At 44.2% G+C, this 12,128-nt stretch overlaps 1 non-coding gene and 1 pseudogene across 1 annotated transcript; one reads left to right on the top strand and one right to left on the bottom strand.

Moving 5' to 3' along the window:
* LOC120366114 (glyceraldehyde-3-phosphate dehydrogenase pseudogene) overlaps positions 1–12,128 on the bottom strand; it is a 448,321-nt pseudogene that overhangs the window by 99,783 nt on the left and 336,410 nt on the right.
* On the top strand, positions 1,204–1,305 carry LOC120366181 (U6 spliceosomal RNA). Its single transcript, XR_005580926.1, has one exon. It is a non-coding gene; the product is annotated as a U6 spliceosomal RNA (small nuclear RNA).

Genomic DNA, 12,128 nt, shown 5'->3' with positions numbered 1-12,128 from the left:
CTCTTGCGGGGAATGACCCAAGAGACCTCCAATGGGAGGTGAGGGCCTCCACCTTGCTGTTTCTGGCTTCCTCTTTGAGGCCTCTGTCCTCCACGTGCAGGTTAAAGCCCCAGCAGCAATGACTCTTTCCTGAGCTCAGGTCACCTTGGTCAGCTAGGGAAGTTACTCCTGAGGGTGGATGGCATCCATGAACACAGTGTTCCAGAGACCCTCAGAAGCCAGAGTGGTCACTGCCACTGGAGCTAGAAGGTGCTCTTATCCATCACCTGGATCCTGATATCCTAAGATGAGGGACAGAGGTGGCCACTTGACATTTGCTGACCACTTACTGGAAGGGGAACTTTACTCCTCCCAAGCCCCTATGGCTAGAACTGACTCTTCCCTCTGCCTGAGTTATTTTGTCCCTGGATATCTACACAGCTTACCTCCTTGCTTCCTTCAAATCTTTGCTCAAATGTCCCCTTCTTGGTGAGGCCTGCTTGACTATCTCACTCAAAAATGGAGGCTTGCCCTTTGGGAGGCTGAGACAGGTAGATCACGAGGTCAGGAGATTGAGACCACCCTGAACAACATGGTGAAACCCCGTCTCTACTAAAAATACAAAAATTAGCTGAGCATGGTGGCACGTGACTGTAATCCTAGCTACTTGGGAGGCTGAGGCAGGAGAATCACTTGAACCTGGGAGTTGGAGGTTGTGGTGAGTCGAGATCGCGCCACTGCACTCCAGCCTGGCAACAGAACAAGATGCCATCTCAAAAAAAATAAAAAGAAAGAAAGAAAGAAAAAAGAGGCTTGGGTGCAGGGGCTCACACCTTTAATCCCAGCACTTTGGGAGGCTGAGATGGGCAGATCACCTGAAGTCGGGAGTTTGAGACCAGCTTGGCCAACATAACAAAACCCTGTCTTTACCAAAAATACAAAAATCAGCTGGGCATGGTGGCAGGCACCTATAATCCCATCTACTCAAGAGGCTGAGGCAGAAGAATCACTTGAATCTGGGAGGTTGAGGTTACAGTGAGCCGAGATCATACACCACTGCACTCCAGCTTGAGGGACAGAGCAAGACTCTGACTCAAAAAAAAAAAAAAAAAAAAAGGAGGCTTGGGTAAGGAGTGTGCAGGGTTTCATGGCCCTGCAGCCTCATTGAACTCAGTGCCCTCCTGAAAAAAAAAAACAACAACAAACAATTAAAAATATAACAGTGCTTGCTTCAGCAGCACATAACGAAACTGGAACAATACAGAGATACAGGTACGGCCTCTGAACAAGGATGACATGTAAATTCATGAAGTGTTCCATGTAATTAAAATAAATTTTGAAAAATGAAAACCAACCCTGCCCTACCCTCCCCCCCAAAAAAAGTAGAGGCTTGGACAGTAAAGCGATTCCCAAGGGCACACAGTGAATGGCTGGCCTAGCTGGGTCCATCCAGCTCCCGAGCTCATTCTGCCACACTGCCTTCCCCTTCATGACACAGAATGTGAAGATCCCTATCTTCCACCAGACAAGAAAGACGAGCATCAAGCAGGTGAAATGACTAAACTCCAAGGTCACACAGCAATAACCGGATGCAGAGATCCTTATTTTACCTCGACTGTGCAAAGGCTTCTTATACATTTTTGTCTGAATGCATGTAATTTTCTTTTATCAACATTTTCCATTCTCATCCTCCACAACAGTTCTAGTACAGGCAATATATATCCTTGATGTTGTATGTATGCTTGTAAAATGTATGGTGTTATTTTTTGTGTTTATTCATTTTAAATTTACATAAAAATTATGGTTCATGGCCAGGCAGGGTGGCTCACACCTGTAATCCCAGCAGTTTGGGAGGCCAAGGCAGGCAGATCACAAAGTCAGATGTTCGAGACCAGCCTGGCCAACATGGCGAAACCCCGTCTCTACTAAAAATACAAAAAAATTAGCCAGGTGTGGTGGCCTGCGCCTGTAATCCTAGCTACTTTTGGGGAGGCTGAGGCAGGAGAATCGCTTGAACACAGGAGGCAGAGACTGCAGTGAGCCGAGATCATGCCGCTGCACTCTGGCCTGGGTGACAGATTGAGACTCCCATCTCAAAAGAAAAAAAAAAAGTTATAGTTCACATAATCTGACCTTATTCTATGTCTCATTCCCCGCCCCCAGCATTATTTTTGCAGTGGAATCGTGTTGAAGTGTGTACATCTAGTTCAATGATGTCAATGTCTGCTGAGTCCTGCGTTGTGTACCTTTACTACATTCTACCCGTTCCTCTGGTGATGGACAATGAGGTTGCCTTCCATTCCCTTTTCTTTCTTTTTCGGGGGTATGGGGAGATAGAGTCTTGCTTTGGCTCCCAGACTGGAGTGCAATAGTGAGATCTTGGCTCACTGCAACCTCTGCCTCCCAGATTCAAGCGACTGTTCTGCCTCAGCCTCCCAAGTAGCTGGGATTACAGATGCCCGCCACTGTGCCGGGTTAATTTTTGTATTTTTAGTAAAGAGTTTCACCACGTTGGCCAGGCTGGTCTTGAACCCCTGACCTCAAGTGATCTGCCCGCCTCGGCCTCCCAAAGTGCTAGGATTACAAGCGTGAGCCACCACGCCCGGCTCAAAAACAAAAACTAAAACTAAAAACTAAAAAATCTTGTTTTTAGTTTGGATTTCTTTGACATTGCCCTTTTTTTTTTGAGACAGGTTCTTACTCTATCACCCAGGCTGAAATGCAGTGGCATGAACATGGCTTACTGCAGACTTGAACTCTGGGGCTCAAGTGATCCTCCTGCCTCATACTCCCCAGTAGCTGGGACTGTAGGCATGCCACCACACCTGGCTAATTTTAAATTGTTTCTTTTTATTTATATATATTTTTTAAGATGGAGTTTCGTTCTGTTGTCCAAGGTGGCGTGCAGTGGCACAATCTTGGCTCACCACAATCTCTGTCTCCTGGGTTCAAGCAATTCTCCTGCCTCAGCCTCCCCAGTAGCTGAGATTACAGGTCTGTGCCATCATACCCACTTAATTTTTGTAGTTTTAGTAGAGACGGGGGTTTCACCATGTTGGCCAGGCTGGTCTCAAACTCCTGACCTCAAGTGATCCACCTTCCTCAGCCTCCCAAAGTGCTGGGATTACAGGCGTGAGCCACCATGGCCAGCCAATGTTTTTTTTGGTCAGCCAGGTTGATCTTGAACTCCCGAGCTCAAGCAATCCTCCTGCCATGATCTTCCAAAGTGGTGGCATTACAGGGGTGAGTCACTGAGCCCGGCAATCTCATGTTACTAATGAGTTTGTAATCACGTACTCATTAGGCATCTCAGTTTAAATTCAGACGATTCTGACTCCAAAGTCCATACAGTGTCACAGAGTGATCAATAAAGTGGTTTCTTGGGCCACAGTGACAGGGTTCAATTTCTGTCTCTGCAACTTTCCGGTCTGTGATTTTTAGGCAGACTTAACCTCTCTGGGTTATTTTCTTCATCTGTAAAATGGGAATAATTATACTGTCGACATAATAGGATGGTTTCGAGGATTTAGAGTTGCTTAGAACAGTGCTTTGAATGAAACTAACTTAGTACATACTATATCCTGGTTGGGCATGGTGGCTCACGCCTGTAATCCCTGAACATTGGGAAGCCAATGTGGGAGGATCGCTTGAGCCCAGCAGTTTGAGACAGCCAGGGCAACACAGGGAGGCCCTGTCTCTATAAAAAAAAATTCCAAAACTAGCTGGGCGTGGTGGGACACACCTGTAGTCCCAGCTGCTTGGGAGGCTGAGGCAGAATTGCTTGAGCCCAGGAGATGGAGTCTGCAGTAAGCTGTGATTATACCACTGCACTCCAGGCTGGGCAATAGAGTGTGACTCTGTCTCAAATAAATAAATAAACAAATTTACAAGAATAAACAAACAACCCCTTTCAAAAGCGGGCAAAGGATATGAACAGACAATTTTCAAAAGAAGACATATAGGAGGCCAACAAACATATGAAAAAATGCTCGTCATCACTGGTAATTAGAGAAATGCAAATCAAAACCACATGGAGATACCATCTTAGACCAGTTAGAATGGTGATCATGAAAAAATCTGGAGACAACAGATGCTGGAGAGGATGTGGAGAAATAGGAACACTTTTACACTGTTGGTTGGAGTGTAAATTAGTTCAACCATTGTGGAAGAGAGTGTGGTGATTCCTCAAGGATCTAGAAATAGAAATTCCATTTGACCCAGCAATCCCATTACTGGGTACCTACCCAAAGGACTGTAAATCATTCTATTATGAAGACACATGCACACGTATGTTCATTGCGGCACTGTTTACAATAGCAAAGACCTGGAACCAACCCAAATGCCCATCAGTGATATACTGGACAAGGAAAATGTGGCACATATACACCAGGGAATACTATGCAGCCATAAAAAACGATAAGTTCATGTCCTTTATAGGGACACGGATGAATCTGGAAACCATTATTATCAGCAAACTGAAACAAGAACAGAAAATCAAACACTACATGTTCTCACTCATAGACAGATGTTGAACAATGAGAGCATGTAGACACAGGGAGGGGAGCATCACACACAGGTCTGTTGTGGGGGCTAGGGGAGGGACATCGGGGGTGGGGAGGGTGGGGAGGGATAACATGGGGAAAAATGCCGATATAGGTGACGGTGGGATGGAGGCAGCAAACCGCCTTGCCATGTAAGTACCTATGCAACAACCCTGCATGATCTGCACATGGACCACAGAACCTAAAGTGCAATAAAAAAAAAGAATAGCTAAAAATAAATAAATAAATAAATAAATAAATAAATAAATAAATAAATAAAAGTGTTGGGACTGGGCACCGTAGCTCACGCCTGTAAACCCAGTACTTTGAGAGGCCAAGGTGGGAGGATCACAAGGTCAGGAGTTGGAGACCAGCTTGACCAACATGGTGAAACCCTGTCTCTACTAAAAATACAAAAATTAGTCGTCCATGGTGACACGCACCTGTAGTCCTAGCTACTTGGGAGGCTGAGGCAGGAGAATCACTTGAACTTGGGAGGCAAAGGTTTCAGTGAGCCGAAATCACGCCATTGCACTCCAGCCTGGGTGACAGAGAGAGACTCCGTCTCAAAAAAAAAAAAGAAAAAGAAAAAGAAAAAAAAGACAAAGAAAAGAAAAAAAATAGTGTTATGTTCTTTCCTGACAGAGTGTGTCTTTCTCCACACATAACCTCCCTTTTCACTCCAGCCCGTAATCCCATTCCCCTCCCCTTTTCACCCAGTTCATGTTGTGTAAGCCTGTATTTTCCTTAGAAACCTGAAGCCATAGAAGAGCCAGTGGGACTAGTCAGGCTTTCCTTGTATTTGACTTCCCAGACCATTCTAAAACTGAGTGTGTTTTAAGAAGCCAGAATTTTAAAAAGATTTTTAAAAGATTAAAAAAAAAAAAAGAAAGGAAGCCAGAATTTGCCACATGCATGAGTCAGGGAATTTGGGCCTTTGGAAGGAAAAGGATGAGTTGGTTCCTCAAAAAGGAGGATGAGGGATCAAAGGATACCATCAATAGAGTGAAAATGCAACCCACGGAATGGAAGAAAACATTTGTAAATCATATATCTAATACAAGATTGATGCCTAAAATATATAACTCCACAACGAAAACCAAACAACTTGATTTAAAAATGGGCAAAGGACTTGCATATACATTTCTCCAAAGAAGACATACAAATGACCATTGCGCACTTGAAATGCTCAATATGACTAATCTGTAGGGAAAAGCAAATCAAAATCACAATGAGATAAAAATAGAAAACAAGTGTTGACAAGGATATTTAGAAATTGGAAACTGTGCATCCTTACTTTGCTAGTGAGAATGTAAAATGGTGTAGAAAATAATATGGCAGTTCCTCAAAAAATTAAACATAGAATCATTATGTGGGCCGGGCACAGTGGCTTATGCCTGTGATTCTAACACTTTGGGAGGCCAGAGTAGGAGCATCACTCGAGCCCAGGAGTTTGAGACCAGCCTGGGCAACATAGAGATAGGGAAACTCTATCTCTGTGAAAAATTAAAAAAAATAACCGGGTGTGGTGGTGCACATCTGTAGTCCCAGCTACTCCGGAGGCTGAGGCAGAAGGATTGCTTGAGCCCAGGAGGTCTAGGTGTCTAGCAACAGAGTGAGACCCTATCTCAAAAAAAAAAAAAAAAAAAAGAAAGAAAGAAAAAGAAAAGAAAAAAAAGTTAGAAAGAATCACCATTTAATCTAGTAATACCCCGCCCTTTTTATTTTGATGCAGTCTCATTCTTGAACCCAAGTGGAAATGCAGAGACACCATCACGGCTCACTGCAGCCTCAAAGTTCTGGGCTCAAGAGATCCTCCTGCCTCAGCCTCTCTGGTAGCTGGGATTATAGGCATGTACTGCTACACCCAGTTAATGTGAGCTAGTGATTCACTTCTGAGTACATACCCCAAAATATTGAAAACAGGGACTCAAGCAGATATTCGTAGCAACATTATTCACAATACCTAAAAGGTGGGAATAACACAAATGTCCACTGAGGAATGAATGGATAAACAAAACATGGTATAGATATGCAATTAAATATTATTCAGACCACAAGTGGTGGCTCATGACTGCAATCCCAACACTTTGGGAGGCCAAGGCAGGAGGATCGCTTGAGAACAGGAGCCTGAGATCAGCCTGGGGAAGATAGCAAGAACTCATCTCTCCTTAAAAAAAAAAAAATTAGCTGGGCACAGTGGCATGTACCTGTAATCCCAGTTACTCAAGGAGGCCAAGACAGGAGGATCACTTGAGCTTAGAAGATCAAGACTGCAGTGAGCTGTGATTGTGCCACTGCACTGCAGCCTAGGTGACAGAGTGACACCCTGTCTCAACAAACAAACAAACAAAGAAACAAACAAAAAAACTGGTCGGGAGCTGTGGCTCATGCCTGTAATCCCAGCATTTTGGAAGGCCAAGACAGATCAGTTGAGGCCAGGAGTTTGAGACCACCCTGGCCAAACGTGGTGAAACCCCATCTCTACTAAAAATACAAAAAATAAGCTGGGCATGCTGACATGTGACTGTAATCCCAGCTACTCAGGAGACTGAGGCAGGAGAATCGCTTGAATAGTGGAGGCAGAGGCTGCAGTGAGCCAAGATCCCGCCAGTGCACTGCACTCCAGCCTGGGTGACAGAACACAAATCTGTCTAAAAAAAAAATCGATCAGTTTTAAAAAAGAAAGAAATTCTGACATATGATACAAACATGGAAAAACTTTGAAGACATTATGTTAAGTGATATAAGCCAGACACAGAAGGACAAATATTGTGTAAATCCACTTACATACGGTACCCAGAGTAGTCAAATCTGTAGAGATGGAAAGTAGAATGGTGATTGCCATGGAGAGAAGGAGGAAATGGAGAGTTAGTGTTTAATGTGTACAGAGTTTCAATTTGGAAAGATGGAAGTTCTGGAAATGTATGGTGATAATGGTTGCACAACAATATGAATTTTTTTTAAATTGAGACGGAGTCTCGCTCTGTTGCCTAAGGTAGAGTGCAATGGTGCGATCTTGGCTTACTACAAACTCCGTCTCCCGGGTTCAAGTGATTCTCCTGCCTCAGCCTCCCAAGTAGCTGGGATTACAGGCGGCTGCCACCACATCCAGCTAATTTTTGTATTTTTAGTAGAGACGGGGTTTCACCATGTTGGCCAGGCTGGTCTCAAACTCCTGACCTCATGATCTGAACACCTCAGCCTCCCAAAGTGCTGGGATTACAGGCATGAGCCACTGCTCCCAGCAAATATATTAATGTGCTGAGCTGAATACTTAATGGTTAAAATGATACATTACATGTTATCACAATTTTAAAAAACTTAACAAAAAGGGAAGATGGGATTGAAACTGTGCGAAATTATGACTGAGACAGTGATAGAGATCTAACCAACTCCATCTTGCTTCTCATCTTTAAGCTGTCCTTGTTTCTTCCTGGGCATAGACTGAACTAACTATGGGAGGAACTTAGTTTATATAGTTTAAAACAAAGACAATAACAGCCCTTTCTCCAAACAAACCTCCTTCTTGCCTAGGAACTAGACTGCCTTTGTAGGACTAACAAATTACCCACAGGATTAGAAATTATGGTTAGGAGTCATGCAACTGGAGGCTACAAGATTCTGACTCTCCCTAAACTGCTCCTAAGATCAGTGCTTAAGATACTTTGCAGGCCCTGTACTTGATGGATCAGCTGACACCACCCAGATCTATAAACTGGCTCCTCTGATCTGTGGCCCCCACCCAGGAACTGACTCAGAGCAAGAGAATAGCTTCAACTTCCCATGATTTCATCTCTGACCTGATCAAGCAGCACTCTCAACTCACTGAACTTCTCCAGCTCACCAAATTATCCTTAAAACTCTGATCCCCAAAAGCCTGGGGAGACTGATTTGAGTAGTAATAAAACTCCGGTCTGCCACACACCCAGCTCTACGTGAATTATTCTTTTTCTATTGCAAATCCCCTGTCTTGAGAAATTGGCTCTGGTTAGACAGTGGGCAACGTGAACCCGATGGGCTGTTACAGGATGAGAAGAAGCAGGCAGAGCAGGGGGAGATTCAGGTTCCCAAAGGAGCCTTTCTTGCCATGGGTTCTCATGTTCAAGGTGATGTTTCCTGCCACTGAGGCAGCAAACTCTGCTTGAATTACTATGTATGAAAGAGCTGAGTCAATACAATTCTCTGCGTGTGATATCCTTTCATTCCATAAATGTTTAGTGATTTGACATATGCTGTGGGGACAAGTCAAAAAAAGACAAGCTTCCTGCACTCATACTCTAGCAAGTGGCAGACGTGTTAAATATGCAAGAGTGTTATATTTGCTGTTTCATGCTTACCAGGCTTGTGAGGGTCCCTCATGAGCAACTCTTCCCAACTCTGTATTCAGAGATGTCTTGTTGGTAATCTGAAATCAGCCATGGTGGTAGTATTTACACCACAGGAATTGGCGGAAGCTACAAATCAGAGCTATGATAGTTTGAATCTCAGGTCTGACACTTGCTGGCTATGTGATCCTGGGCATTTGCCTCTGTTTTCTTATATGTAAAATGGTTATAATAAATGTCAATTCCCTTATCTTCACTATTCTAGGATGCGGATAATGTAACACTTGAGATGGGTCATTGGTTGTTCTTGAATTACAGAGAGCTTGTCTCTCCTTAGACAACTGCTAATGTCCCTCCCCTAATGGCCCAGTTTGTACAAAGGTCACCCTAGACTGTGGGTTGGCTGGAGAGGGCAGCATTCCAGAAGTAACTTCACATACATTCTGTGGGCACTGGGGAGACAGAGAAGAGGACTGGGAAGAGAAGATGGCAGCTCTCCACGGTCCATTTGTTTAGACTTGATCTTACATATGGCTGTTAATGGCTTCTAACATTAGGGATGTTTCATAACAAATGACCTTTAACTACAGCAACAGCCAAAATTAGTTCAGGAGGGCAAGATTGACAGTTGGAAACAATGTGGATCTTGGAGTTCTGTTGGATCTGTTTCCTAGTTCTGATGTCACTAATTGTTTGGCCTTAGGTAACTGATTGTCTCTCTCTGAACCTCAGTTTTCCCAGCTGTAAAAATGAAGATAATGGCAATTACTGCACAGACATGTTAGGAGGCTCTGGGGAGGTAACGGACTTCTGGCCTCAAATGATCCTCCCGCCTCAGCCTCCTGGGTAGCTGGGATTTACAGGCACAATCCACTGCCCAGCTTGGGAAGGTAATGGAGAGGAAAATATTTTATAATCTATCAAGGATCATTACACATACCACTGAAAGTGAGCAACTAACTGCAGCCAGAATGTGTGTTGCCTAATAGCTGTTGTCTCCTTCTTTCTAAATGGAAGAAGCCCTGTTTGTAATCTAAGTGCTAGCAATGCACCTAGCCAAAAGATTACATTCCTTATAGCTAGGTGTAGCCCTGTGACTAAGTTCTGGTCAATAAGATGTAAGTTGTTGGGGAGAAAAAAAGAATTTCCCCTCTATCCTTCATAGTTCTTAGCTAGGACACATCCTGGTAACAGAAGAAGAGAAAAACAAGTCTGTTAACATGTATACCTCATGTTTACATGGAGATACCCAGGGGGTTGAGCAAGTCTCAAAGAGGTGGCTTTGAATTCAGGCTTATGGAGAATTTTCAACAAAGAACAGTACATTTTTGGAGAAGAGCCAAAGCACAGGGGAAAAAACATGTTTTTTTTTTGAGACAGAGTCTTGCTCTGTGGCCCAGGCTGGAATGCAGTGGCATGAGCTTGGTTCACTACAACCTCTGCCTCCCAAGTAGCTGGGATTATAGGCACCCACCTGCACGCCCAGCTAATTTTTTGTATTTTTAGTAGAGACGAGATTTCATCATGTTGGGCAGGCTGGTCTTGAACTCCTGATCTCAGGTGATCCACGTGCCTCGGCCTCCCAAAGTGCTGGGATTACAGGTGTGAGCCACCGCGCCTGGCCACAAAAGGACTTTTGAGTCTGCTGGGACAGCAAATTTGGGAAAGGCAAATAAATAGTAGGAAAACACTAGTTAGTAAAGTTCGTCACAGATTCCTTTGGTGTCTTCTGGCAAATGAGGGTCTAAAGTTGTCTTCAGAGACCAGCCTCTGTTCCTCCTGGTTGGCAGGGGAGGAAGGACACCTTTGGCTTTGTAAATTTATGTGCTGCTTTTAGGCCAATGGGGGAGGGTAGAGAGTTTTTATTGTATTGGCTTCTTCTCAATTGCCTTCAGCTCGAAATGGTCCTTATGCAAAAGAAGAATATTTGGAGGTATAGGTAGGATATTCTGGTATCCTATAAAGTGAGAGAGTTGTTAGGTCATCTGGAAATAGTGCTTCAAAGGAGCTTACTCAGCTATCCCCCGCTTCTGCTCTTCCCTCCCTTTTTTATCCTTGCCTGGAATTTGGTGCTCCAGCAGTCATCTTATGCCTTGAAGTGACTTTGAAGGTGAAAGCTATGGGCCACAGTGGTAGAACAGTGATACCAGGAACATGGGCTCATGATTATGGTGGGTACAATTCCTAGACAATGATCAGCTGCTAAGTATAATAGCAGGGCTGGGGCTTGAATTAGGGTCTATCTGGTGGAGTAGCAGTTAGGGTGCTTGACTGCAAGCAACAGACATTGTCTCTGCCCATTTTTAGCAAAATAGAATTTATTGGAAGGATGTGGGTGGAGCTCAAATAAGTCGTAGGTAGCTGGGGGCACGCAGGAACCAAAGGAGAGCTGCAGGCACATTTTCACCTGAGTGCTGCCACTGCCACCATGATGAATGACTTCCAACAAGATCTTCTGTCTTGCCCACACTGTTTCAAAATTCAAATTCTCAGGAGAGGGTGTCCGATGGGATTAACTCTGGCCCTGTCCTTCAGGGTGGGAAGAAGGATATGGCTTCTTCAACGAAATGGGTCATCTAGGGTTACTTTTCTTTCTTTCTTTCTATCTTTTTTTTTTTTTTTTTTAAGATGGAGTCTCACTCTGTCACCTAGGCTGGAGTGCAGTGGCACGCAATCTCAGCTCACTGCAACCTCTGCCTCCCAGGTTCAAGTGACTCTCCTGCCTCAGTCTCCCCAGTAGCTGAGATTACAGGTGTGTGCCACCATGACCCAGTAATTTTTTTTTTTTTTTTTTTGTATTTTCAGTAGGGATGAGGTTTCACCATCTTGGCCAGGCTGGTCTTGCACTCCTGACCTCGTGATCTGCCCACCTCGGACTCCCAAAGTGCTGGGATTACAGGAGTGAGCCACTGCACCTGGCATTAAAACATATATATATATATACATATTTTTGAGATGGTGTCTTGCTCTGTCACCCAGGCTGGAGTGCAGTGGCATGATCTTGGCTCACTGCAACCTCCACCTCCCAGGTTCAAGCAATTCTTCTGCCTCAGCCTCCCAAGTAGCTGGGACTACAGACACGTCCCACCACACCTGGCTATGGGGTTACAATCAAGGCCACAAAGGAAATTAATACATTGTTGGGCTAGAGAAAGTTATTTTGGTTACATATCTCCACAACAGTGGTATAAAGCAAATAATCATATGCTTCAGAAGCATTCAGCAACAAGCAGTTAAACATTTATCACTCAGCCGGGCGCAGTGGCTCAAGCCTGTAATC

This window comes from Saimiri boliviensis, chromosome 11 (genome assembly GCF_048565385.1).
Source record: "Saimiri boliviensis isolate mSaiBol1 chromosome 11, mSaiBol1.pri, whole genome shotgun sequence".
Lineage (NCBI taxonomy): Eukaryota > Metazoa > Chordata > Mammalia > Primates > Cebidae > Saimiri > Saimiri boliviensis.
Note: the sequence above shows the minus strand (reverse complement) of the source record. Positions and strands in the feature narration are given on the sequence as shown.